We start from the raw sequence: 13,168 nt of genomic DNA on the forward strand, positions 1-13,168 counted from the left end.
GTGGCCTGGTGCCAGACGAAAAAAGGTGAGAATGTGACAGAGAGAATAGTGGCTCTTCAGTTTTTCTAAGCCCTGTAGAACTTGGAAGGTTGGACCTCCAACCAAACCTTTCATGATACCCTTAAAGCCAAGAACTGTTCAGCACTCAGAAAATACGAAACATTTTTCAATCCTTTTCTTCTAATTTTGTTCAATAGTTTAGTCTACAACATTTTATTTTCAAGGCCTCCAAGAATGAGACAAAATTGTGCTATGATTGAAAAACATGCAGTGACCTCAACTAAAGATAGCAATGACTATAGGTATGTTGAAATAAATCTGTTATCTACTTAATGGATGAAAGTCTTATTCCAAGATCTCTGATAACTTCCAGTAATAGTTCCATTCTTACCATTCATTCACACCATTCTGCACAATTTCTAAAACACCATTCTGCATAATTCTTACATTTCATTCTTCATTAATGATAAACCCTTCTTTTATGTCCTTTTTCACTGTTCTTGAAACGAGATTCTACATCAAAGTTTCTCAACTATTCCCTCTGTCACACTCTCACCTTTTTTCGTCTGGCACCAGGCCACCTCTTCCAATGTCCCCACCCCTCTGAAAGGATCTTTGTCTTGTAAGTTATTCGGTGACCCTGCCAGTGCTGGTGTGACGTAAAAAGCATCCACTCCACACTGTAAAGTGGTTGGCATATGGAAGGGCATCTAGCTGTGAGAACCATGTCAAAACTGAAGAGCCACTGCAATATGTGTGTTGATTAAACCATAATTAACCGATCCTCCTGTATTTTCTTTTACCCAAAACCAGGAACCTTTCAGCACCTTCTCATATAAGCTAATGTAGCATAAACATGCAGTGCAAACATTCCACTCTCTTACCAAATTCTGGTGCTGTTCACATGGAGTTTTTGTTCCTTCAAAGTTACCTTGGCATATAAGTCGACCTACATATTTTGGCTGTAAGTCTTGGTCAGAAAAATTCCAATTTGTGTGCCATAAAATGCAATACGAGCAATAAACGAGAGTTGAAGAAGAAATATCTTGTAAAGCAAACACAATAAATGAGTAGACTTACAGAAATCACGATTGCACACCACAAAGTCAGGCCTGCAGCTTCAGACTTCAGCTTAACTAACACACTAATCAATATTAGAGTAATGGTTCCCCAAAAGCACTTTATTATGGACCTCTAAGTCATTATGAAATGTGTTGGAGTTTGTGATTAGATTACAAATAAAATAAGTATAAAAGGCTTATGATCCAAAATTACTTGTCATAAGTTGCACCTCAGGGCCATAAACTAGTATTAGATCATTTAACTGAGAACGGAAATAGTAATAATACTATATAATATAATTAATAATAATAAAAATTTTCCCCGCTGATGCAAGTGTACAACATTAATGACATAATTACGCAGAGCCTAAATTGCTCTCAATAGCCATTTATCTATTCATAGCTTTCTCAGTGTCTACCGAATTACAGAGAGTCATGAGATATTGGCAAAAGTTATTGTACTTTCTCTGCAAACTCAGAGCGTTGATTGTCTGTTTTGACCAACTTATGGGAAGGACACTTGCATATATAATACAGCGTGTCGAAAATCATTAATTAACTGTGATAAACCATGCAATTAGTAGACAAAAACGCCCACCTGCTCTAAATATAACCAGATCTAACTGCAACAAAAAGGGAGATAACTATTGTAAGATCAGTGAAGTGAAATTTTAGTAAATACAGTAAATGCTATACAAGAGTGATTTGGAGTGGATCTGGTCTATAAAACCAATTGGTGAATGCAATGGAATGGACTTATTTCTGTCTTATTAGATTTCTTCACTAAAATAGTGACTAATGTAGTCCTTCATACACATAGGCGCAGGAGTGGCTGTGTGGTAAGTAGCTTGTTTACCAACCACATGGTTCCGGGTTCAGTCCCACTGCGGGGCACCTTGGACAAGTGTCTTCTACTATAGCCTCGGTCCGACCAAAGCCTTGTGAGTGGATTTCGTAGACGGAAATCAAAAGAAGCCCGTCGTATATATATGTATATACTCTCTTTTACTCTTTACTCTTTTACTTGTTTCAGTCATTTGACTGTGGCCATGCTGGAGCACCGCCTTTAATCGAGCAACTCGACCCCGGGACTTATTCTTTGTAAGCCCAGTACTTATTCTATCGGTCTCTTTTTGCCAAACCGCTAAGTAACGGGGACATAAACACACCAGCATCGGTTGTCAAGCAATGCTAGGGGACAAACACAGACACACAAACACACACACGCATATATATATATATACATATATACGACGGGCTTCTTTCAGTTTCCGTCTACCAAATCCACTCACAAGGCTTTGGTCAGCCCGAGGCTATAGTAGAAGACACTTGCCCAAGGTGCCACACAGTGGGACTGAACCCGGAACCATGTGGTTGATAGACAAGCTACTTACCACACAGCCACAAATATATATGTGCGTGTATGTTTGTGTGTCTGTGTTTGTCCCCCCAGCATCGCTTGACAATTGATGCTGGTGTGTTTATGTCCCCGTCACTTAGCGGTTCGGCAAAAGAGACCGATAGAATAAGTACTAGGCTTACAAAGAATAAGTCTCGGGGTCAAGTTGCTCGATTAAAGGCGGTGCTCCAGCATGGCCACAGTCAAATGACTGAAACAAGTAAAGGAGTAAAAGATTAAAAGAGTAGTAATCATTCTCAAATTATATTGTATCTGTGTAAAAAGAAAAGAACAGTCTTTGATACCCTTTATCTAGGAATTTGTGGACAGCACAAATTGAAATCCTTATGTCTGAGACATATTTGATCATAGATTTAGAGTCACACAACAAGAACAATATCACACTAAGTTCTTTTGCACAAGAGAAGAACTGAAAGAGGCTTCAAGTTGATGACCAAATTCATGAAAGAATGAATCACAGCTGCCCCAGTAGCACAACAGTTAGCTTGTCATAAATTATAGACAGTACACTGTATAGAGAGTAGAAACCAGGAGATATGTGAGGGTTATGAGTTTGAGTCTCACCAAGGGCAGATTTTTCTTTTTTTTTTTTATAGGCACAGGTGTGACTGTGTGGTAAGGATCTTGCTTGCCAACCACATGGTCCTGGGTTCAGTCCCATTGCATGGTAACTTACGCAAGTGTCTTCTATAGCCTCAGGCAAATTATAGACTTGTGAGTGGATTTGGTAGAAGGAAATTGAAAGAAACCCACATATATGTATGCATGCATGTATGTATGTATGTATATATGTATGGATGTATGTATGTATGTGTGTATGTATGTGTGTGTGTATGTATGTATGTATGTATGTATGTATGTATATATGTATTTGTATGCATGTAAGTATGTGTGTATGTATGTATGTATGTATTTGCATGCATGTATGTATTTATTTATGTATGTATGTATGTGTGTGTGTATGTATGTATGTATGTATGTGTGAATGTATGTGTGTGTGTATGTATGCATGTATGTATGTATGTATGTATGTATGTATGCATGTATGTATGTATGTATGTATGTATGTGTGAATGTATGTGTGTGTGTATGTATGTATGCATGTATGTGTATGTATGTATGTATGTATGTAGTATGTATGTATGTATGTAATGTATGTATGAATGTATGTATGTATGTATGCATGTATGTGTGAATGTATGTGTGTGTGTATGTGTGAATGTATGAATGTTTGTATGTATGTATGTATGTATGTATGTATGTATGTATGTATGTATGAATGTATGTATGTATGTATGCATGTATGTATGTATGTATGTATGTATGTATGTTTGTATGTATGTATGCATGTATGTATGTTTGTATGTGTGAATGTATGTATGTATGTATGTATGTATGTATGTATGTATGTATGTATGTATGTATGTATGTATGTATGTGTGTGTGTATGTATGTATGTATGTATGTATGTATGTATGCATGTATGTATGTATGTATGCATGTATGTGTATCTGTGTGTGTGTGTCATTGTTTGTCCCCCATCACAGCTTCACAACTGTAACTCAGTTCACACAGCAAGTAGAAATTAGTCATTTTGCAAGACTGATATCCGATCCAGTGAAGAAAACTTTAGATACCACACAATCCAGAAAACCAGCCTTGTGTATCAATGGATTGGGAAGGACCTTTGATGCATTGGATTTCCAATAAGAAAGCTGTGCAGGAGAGAAGACTGTGCTGGTTTGGTCATGTGATATGGATGGATGAAGACAGCTCCATAAAGAAGTGCCAGGAACTCATGGAAGGAGGAAACCAAAGAAGACATGGGACAAAGTACTGAAGGTGACCCTCAGAACGCCAAACCCTTCAGATGAGATGACCAAGAATCAAAATACCTGACATTTTGCTGTGCTGAAGAAAATCTCCACCCTCCACAATAGAAGTGTTAGGGTTGCATATCCTGGTTAAGAGGATTGGTCTGCAAGAATCCTGCACTGGTGCCACATAAAATGCACTTACACTGGCGCCATACAATAAGCACTCATGTGCCATGTATTAGTGTGTGTGCTGGTGTCACATTAAAAGCATTCAGTACACACAGTGAAGTTGTTTGCATTAGGAAGGGCCCCCAAGTGCTGACACCAAGCCAAATCAGACTGGAACCTCATGCAGCTCTCTGGCTTACCAGCTTGGGTCAAACCTATTTCTTTACTACCCACAAGGGGCTAAACACAGAGGGGACAAACAAGGACAGACAAATGGATTAAGTCGATTACATCGACCCCAGTATGTAACTGGTACTTATTTAATCGACCCCGAAAGGATGAAATGCAAAGTTGACCTTGGTGGATTTCAAATTCAGAACGTAACTGCAGATGAAATACGGCTACACATTTCGCCCTGCATGCTAACGTTTCTGCCAGCTCGCCACAAACCATCCAACCTATGCCAGCTTGGGAAATGGATGTTAAAGGATAGTGATGATTATGAAGGCTAATAAGTATCATTTAGAGGGATGTGCATCAGCTAAATGCATGGGTATCTTCAGTTAGTTTAAACTTTCTGCTTTCTACATTTGAACTGCCAAACCCAAAGATGACATCATCATCATCATCATTGTTTAATGTCTGCCTTCCATGCTGGCATGAATTGGACGGTTTGACAGGAGCTGGCCAGGCTTGAACCTGCAGCAGACATCTGTGTCTGTTTTGGCAGGGCTTTTGTGACTGAATGCCCTTCCTAGCACCAACCACTCTGCAGAGTGGACTGAGTGGTTTTTTATGCAGTACAAACACAGGTGAGGTCAGTTTTGGCAAGGTTTTTACAGCTGGATGCCATTCCAAATGCCAGCCACTTTACAGTGTGGACTGAGATAGGATCTCGTATCTATAACAGAACGAGTCGATATAAAAATTACGGATACAGTGTAGCATATTAACATTTGTCACTTCATTATCAATATAGACATGTGAAAGCAGAACAATATTATGGAGAGGTTGTTTATAATTTTATTGTCTAATTATAGTTGTTTAAAGTATTTGCTATTCATACATACATACATACATACACTTGCACACATAAGTATATATATATACTTATACATACATAAACACATATGTCTGTCTGTATGTATGTATGTATGTTTGAATGTTTGTAGAGATATACATACATACATGTTGTGTATCATACATACATATGTATATGTATACATACATACATATAGATATACATATATATATATATATACATATAGATATACATACACACATACATATAGATATACATACATGCACACATAAGTATATATATATAATATCTATATATATATATATATATATATATATACTTATACATATATAAACACTTATGTATGTATGTTTGTATGTAAGTATATATATATGTATTTATGTTTGTATAGATATGTGTGTATGTATATAGGCATTATTCTTTCAGTATATTTTTCAATACTTTTCAATAAAAAGAAGTAAAGTGGACCGGAATTTTCTCGCAGACAATTACATGTTACCGTTTCTAGTGTTTGTTTATTTCTTCATATTAAAAGCTAAAAATAACAGATGACAATTCACAAACCAGAAGAAGAATTTTTCGAAAAAACATACAACAAAAGACACAGTCGTCACAGGCCCTCCTTCTCCTGCAAACCACATCTTTTGTTATGAAGACTACCCCTTCAGTATTGCCTGTGTCAACTTGACACCATCTTAAGTGTCAAATACTTTAGAATAATATCTATTCTAAAAGAAACTTTGTGTTTCATTGTCCTCTAATAAACTTCAGCACTCTCAGAGCTCTCAAAATAATTGTGGAATTTTCACAGGTACCTCTAGTGTGTATTTATTTCAATGTATAGTTTGATTATATTTTCAAGTGTTTCTTCATTAAAGCTGTACTTATAAGTTATTGTATTATAATGTTAATCTGATTCTTTTCAATTTTGTTGAGCCGTTTGACTAAACGCTTTGCACAAAAGAATTATTTTCATAGTCGATATAAAATATTCATCTATATGATTACAAGCACAAATACTCACATACACACAAAGACTCACATACACATACACACACATGCATACACATATATATATATATATACACACAGAAAATACATACTTATAGGCTCGTACCCAAAATGACTAGAAGGCAAGAAATCGGGAAAGAGGGGGGGAAGGAGGACAAAGAAGATGTTGCCAAAGGAAAGAAAAACAACTGAATAAAAGACAAAAACAACGAAAACAAAGCTAAAGAGGAGGAAGAGGAGAAGGAGGAGAAAATAAGGAGGAGAGAAGGAAAACGAAGGAAAGCGAAGGAAAAACGAAGGAAAGAATGAAAAGTGAAACTTTTACAGCCAGCTCATACTAATGAAAGGAAAGATTGCTGCAAGCAATCTCAAACTCCTATCTAAGGCTTCAGAGAGATCAAATAGATGTTTGCTGAATGTTAATGAAATAATCTTTGGCTTTACATAGAAATGCACCACCTTCGTATACTATCACACAGAATCGAATAATACTCGCAGAGAAACAGAGAGAAATACATACAGACACTGAGAGAGAGACACACACACACATATATATATATATATGTATATATATATATATATATATATATATATATATATATATACGCAGAAATACATACACATAGATTCCGACGTAATTGTAACCAGAATAGGACATTTTAATACACAAACAAATAGATAGAGGTTAATATATTAACATATATCGAATATAACTTCACTCCTAAAATGATCCACACACTTATTCTCTCTCTCTCTCTCTCACACACACACACACACACACACACACACACACACATACACACACAAACAAGTGCATGCATGCACACATAAGCACGTACAAACACACATCTCCTCAAATCCAAATACATATCGACATTCAAGAATATTATTCATCCATGCACACACATGCTTACGTGCATATACAAATATGCACATACAAGTGCATGTATGAGTATGTGGTGGTGTGTATATATATATATATATATATATCATCATCATCATCATCATCATCATCATTTAGCGTCCGTTTTCCATGCTAGCATGGGTTGGACGGTTCTACTGGGGTCTGTGAAGCCAGAAGGCTTCATCAGGCCCAGTCAAATCTGGCAGTGTTTCTACGGCTGGATGCCCTTCCTAACGCCAACCACTCCGTGAGTGTAGTGGGTGCTTTTTACGTGCCACCCGCACTGGTGCCAGGCAGGGCTGGCAAACGGCCACGAACGGATGGTGCTTTTTATGTGCCACCGGCACGAGGGCCAGGCGAGGCTGGCAACGGACACGAAACGGGGCGGTGCTGGCAATGGTCGCGAAACGGAAAGTTCTCTTACATGCCACCGGCACTGGTAACACATCTGCAATTTCCATTGATCGATTTCCATTGATCGATTTCGATTCTGATCCTCACTTGCCTCAATGGGTCTTCACAAGCAGAGTTTCGACATGCCACCGGCACTGGTAGCACATCCGCAATTTCCATTGATCGATTTCGATTCTGATCCTCACTTGCCTCAACACATCTTCACAAGTAGAGTTTTGTGTCCCAAGAAGGGAAGGTATGCATACGTAGGCTGGCTCCATCCCATGTAGAAGGCCACGGGTTGTGGACTCACTTGTCCTGCCGGGTCTTCTCGCGCACAGCACACTTCCAGAGGTCTCGGTCTCTAGTCATTTCCTCAGTGAGACCTAAAGTTCGAAGGTCGTGCTTCACCACCTCGTCCCAGGTTTTCCTGGGTCTGCCTCTTCCACAGGTTCCCTCAACCGCTAGGGTGTGGCACTTTTTCACACAACTATCTTCATCCATTCTCGCCACATGACCATACCAGCGCAAACGTCTCTCTTGCACACCACCACTGATGCTTCTTAGGTCCAGCTTTTCTCTCAAGGTACTTACACTCTGCCGAGTGTGAGTACCGGCATTACACATCCATCGGAGCATACTGGCTTCATTTCTAGCGAGCTTACGCATATCCTCAGCAGTCACGGCCCATGTTTCACTGCCATGTAGCATGGCTGTTCGTACACACGCATCATACAGTCTGCCTTTCACTCTGTGCGAGAGGCCTTTTGTCACCAGCAGAGGTAAGAGCTCTCTGAACTTTGCCCAAGCTATTCTTACTCTAGCAGTTACACTTTCAGCACACCCACCCCCGCTGCTGACTTGGTCACCTAGGTAACGGAAACTATCAACTATTTCTAGTTTTTCTCCCTGGAAAGTGACGGAAGTTGGTCTCAGAGCATTTTCAGTGTTTATTGTTCCTGAGCATCTGCCACATACAAAAACCATCTTCCTAGTTAGCCTTCCTTTGACATTGCTGCATCTCTTATGTGTCCATAGCTTACACTTGGTGCATCTTATAGAGTTTCTACCTACACCTTTTCTACAGATCGAGCAGGGCCATCTACCTGAAGGTGTTTGTGATTTGTCTACCTTCCTACTGATTACGACTTTGGTTTTAGCTAGATTGACTCTGAGGCCCTTCGATTCTAATCCTTGTTTCCACACCTGAAACTTCTCCTCCAGTTCTGATAGCGACTCAGCAATTAGAGCAAGGTCATCAGCATAGAGGAGCTCCCAAGGGCATCCTGTCTTGAATTCCTCCGTTATTGCCTGGAGGACTATGATAAATAGGAGGGGGCTGAGTACTGAGCCTTGGTGGACCCCTACCTCTACCCGGAATTCTTCACTGTACTCATTTCCAACCCTCACCCTACTAGCGGCGTCCCTATACATGGCCCGCACAGCTCTCACTAACCATTCATCTATCCCTAGTTTTCTCATTGCCCACCAGATAAGGGATCGGGGGACCCTGTCGAAGGCTTTCTCCATGTCAACAAAAGCCAGGTACAGGGGCTTATCTTTGGCTAGGTATTTCTCCTGCAGCTGCCTTACCAGGAATATAGCATCAGTAGTACTTTTCCCTGGCACAAACCCAAACTGCATCTCATCTAAACTAACTCTCTCTCTAATATATATATATATTAGTCATACGATATAGTGTATATTTAAACACATAAGGAATCCACTTGTAGGGAATTCAACACGCTAGAGAATTCCCTATAAGTGGATTATTTCTTGTGTTTAAATATACACTATACCGTATGACTAAGATATAGTCTTTTTGACTAATTTTTTTGTTACGCGTTAGACCACTGGAAATGTAAATTTTGATTGAATGTTTTAATTTTAATTAAATTCCATTTCCCTTTGACATGATTATATACAAACTTATGGAGTGGCTGTGTGGTAAGTAGCTTGCTAACCAACCACATGGTTACGGGTTCAGTCCCACTGCATGGCATCTTGGGCAAGTGTCTTCTGCTATAGCCTCGGGCCGACCAATGCCTTGTGAGTGGATTTGGTAGACAGAAACTGAAAGAAGCCTGTCGTATATATATATATATATATATATATATATATATATATATGTGTGTGTGTGTGTATGTGTTTGTGTGTCTGTGTTTGTCCCTCTAGCATTGCTTGACAACCAATGCTGGTGTGTTTACGTCCCCGTCACTTAGCGGTTCGGCAAAACAGACTGATAGAATAAGTACTAGGCTTACAAAGAATAAGTCCCGGGGTCGATTTGCTCGACTAAAGGCAGTGCTCCAGCATGGCCGCAGTCAAATGTCTGAAGCAAGTAAAGAGTAAAAGAGAGTATATACATACATAAATACATATATATATATATATATATATATATATATATATATATATATATATATATATATATACATATATATATATATATATATATATATATATATATATATATATACATATATATATATATATATATATATATATATATATATATATATATTATATATATATATATACATACATAAATACATATATATTATATATACATACATACATATATATATTATATATTATATATATATATGCATGATGCTGCACAAGCATAAAAGTAGCTGTGCAGAGGTGTATTCAAGCACACATGCAGCTTTACATAAAAGTGCCCATGTAGCTCCATGTAAAAGCATCTGTGTGATGCCACATAAAAAGCACCCAGCACACTCTGTAAAGTGGTTGGTATAAAGATGGGTATCAAGCCGTAGAAACCATGCCGAACCAGACAGGAGTTTGGCCCCCTTAGCAAAGTACCCCTCTGAAGCACAAGTCTGGGCAAGGTTGCTTACAGAAGACCAGCAATTGCCCATGCATATCAGCCTCCCCACTCCACACCACCAATGTTATCCAAGAGAAAGGCAGAGGGGCCGATACAGCTTGGCACCTGTGACATCGCAACTCATTTCTACAGCTGAGTGAACTGGAGCAACATGAAATAAAGTGTCTTGCTCAAGAACACAACACACAGCCCAGTCCAGGAATCGAACTTGCTACCTCATAATTGTGAGCCCACCACTCTAACCACTGAGCCATGTGCCATCAATCATAATATACTTCTAAGTATATTAGAGACTTATAAGTCAATACCATGTTCTACCTGGTTGAATTGCACTGCTAACACAGGTAGGACACAGTGTTCACTCCAAGTCAATGAATGTCAAGTACAATGCTTTATTCATAGCTAAATACTTCTGTAATTGTCTGACTAAGAATATATGAAGTTATAAGAATTCATAAACTTTAGAAAGAACATGAAATAATTCTTTCTTTGAGCAGTGGATCTTGAAGCAAATAAAGCTATAAATAATAGCATGTAAATATTGATTTCAAATTTTGCACTAGGCCAGCGACTTTAGAGGAGGAATTAAGTTGATTACATCAACCCCAGCGTTCAACTGGTACTTATTTTATCAACTGCAAAAAAAAAAAAATAAAGAGAAAGGTGGCCTCAGTGGAATTTGAACCTAAAGCATGAAGACAGACGAAATACTGCATTTTTCCCAGGATGAATACCTATTTCTTTACTTCCCACAAGGGGCTAAACACAGAGAGGACAAGCAAGGACAGACAAACGGATTAAGACGATAATATCGACCCCAGAGCGTAACTGGTACTTATTTAATCGACCCCGAAAGGATGAAAGGCAAAGTCAGCCTCAGTGGAATCTGAACTCAGAACACCATTTGAACACTGGAGTCGATGTAACTGATTTACCCGCTCCCTCAAAATGCTGGCCTTGCACCAAGATTTGAAACCAGCGTGGGCAGCTAAAACCTTTGAATGTGGCATGCATTCATGATTGAAACCTCCTTCAACTAAATAAAAGACTGTGTTTATACCATTTCCCTTAGCACTTCTTGAGTTTCTATATATATACAGTTCTAATACTAATAACTAATCTATCATAACAAGCACCTGCTAAACTAATTACTCTAAATAAGAGAAAATATCACCATCAAATCTTTCCCTGGGTGTCCTTGGTACTAACTAATCTTGTAAGCCTAAAGCATAGCTTGTCTACTCAGTGACCCCAGATCCAGCACTGATTGTTTATACTGGTTACACAGTACTGAATTCCTATGTACCTCTCCCCCCTTGTATCAATCAAAGCTATTCTAGACATGCTGCTTGGATTTTGTGCTCTCGATTATCAGTTTCAATTATGTTGTTTGCCATGGTGACATTTCAGCATTTCAGATGTAAATAATTCTTCAAAGTTAGGAAACTTTTGCATTTTTCAAGACATTTCTGCAACATAAACCAAACCCTTATTATATCAAAATGTCCAAGGTGTATAGTTCATCATCATCATCATCATCATCATTTAACATCCGCTTTCCCTGCTAGCATGGGTTGGACGATTTTGACTGAGGGCTGGCAAACCAGATGGCTGCACCAGGCTCCAGTCTTGATCTGGCAGAGTTTCTACAGCTGGATGCCCTTCCTAATGCCAACCACTCCGAGAGTGTAGTGGGTGCTTTTTACGTGCCACCGGCACGGGGGGCCAGTCATGCGGTACTGACAATGACCTTGTTCGAATCTTTTTACACATGCCATTGGCACAGGTGCCAGTAAGGCGACGTTAGTAACGATCACGCACGAATGGTGCCCTTTTACATGCCATGGCATGGGGGGGGGGCCCAGTCAGGCAGTAATGAATATTTTCTCCAATGCTAAGTTCTTTCCTGAATGTCTTATCAATTTACATTTACAATAAACTCACATATAGGATGCAAATGTTGCTGTTTGGTAAGAAGTTTGTATCCAAACAACATAGTTCCAGGTTCAGTTCCCCGCTATGTCATGTTTTGAGCAAGTGCCTTTTACTCAGGCTGGCCAAAGACTCATGAGTGCATTTGATAGACAGAAACTAAAATAAGCCAATCATATGTGCATATATATATATATATATATATATATATATAATAACAAAGGGTAAGATTAATTAATTAAGAAGTAATCAGTAATTTCACCAAGTAGAATTCGGCATGAAAAAGACCATTTCATGGTAAGCTTAAGTAATACTTTATAATTAGGGTTCAGCAAAGATTTGCTTCACCACATACCAAAGTTTAGAAATAGCAGTCAAAAGTAGAAGGAATAGCTAAGATTTTTTGACTGCTATTTCTAAACTTCGGTATAAAGTATATATATATATGGAGGTGTGTTAGGGTGTCAGCATCATGATTGTAAGATTGTGGTTTCAATTCCTGGACAAGGCGACGCGTTGTGTTCTTGAAGAAAACACTTCATTTCACATTGCTCCAGTCCACTCAG

The sequence above is a fragment of the Octopus sinensis genome, linkage group LG21 (assembly GCF_006345805.1).
Source record: "Octopus sinensis linkage group LG21, ASM634580v1, whole genome shotgun sequence".
NCBI classification, from domain to species: domain Eukaryota; kingdom Metazoa; phylum Mollusca; class Cephalopoda; order Octopoda; family Octopodidae; genus Octopus; species Octopus sinensis.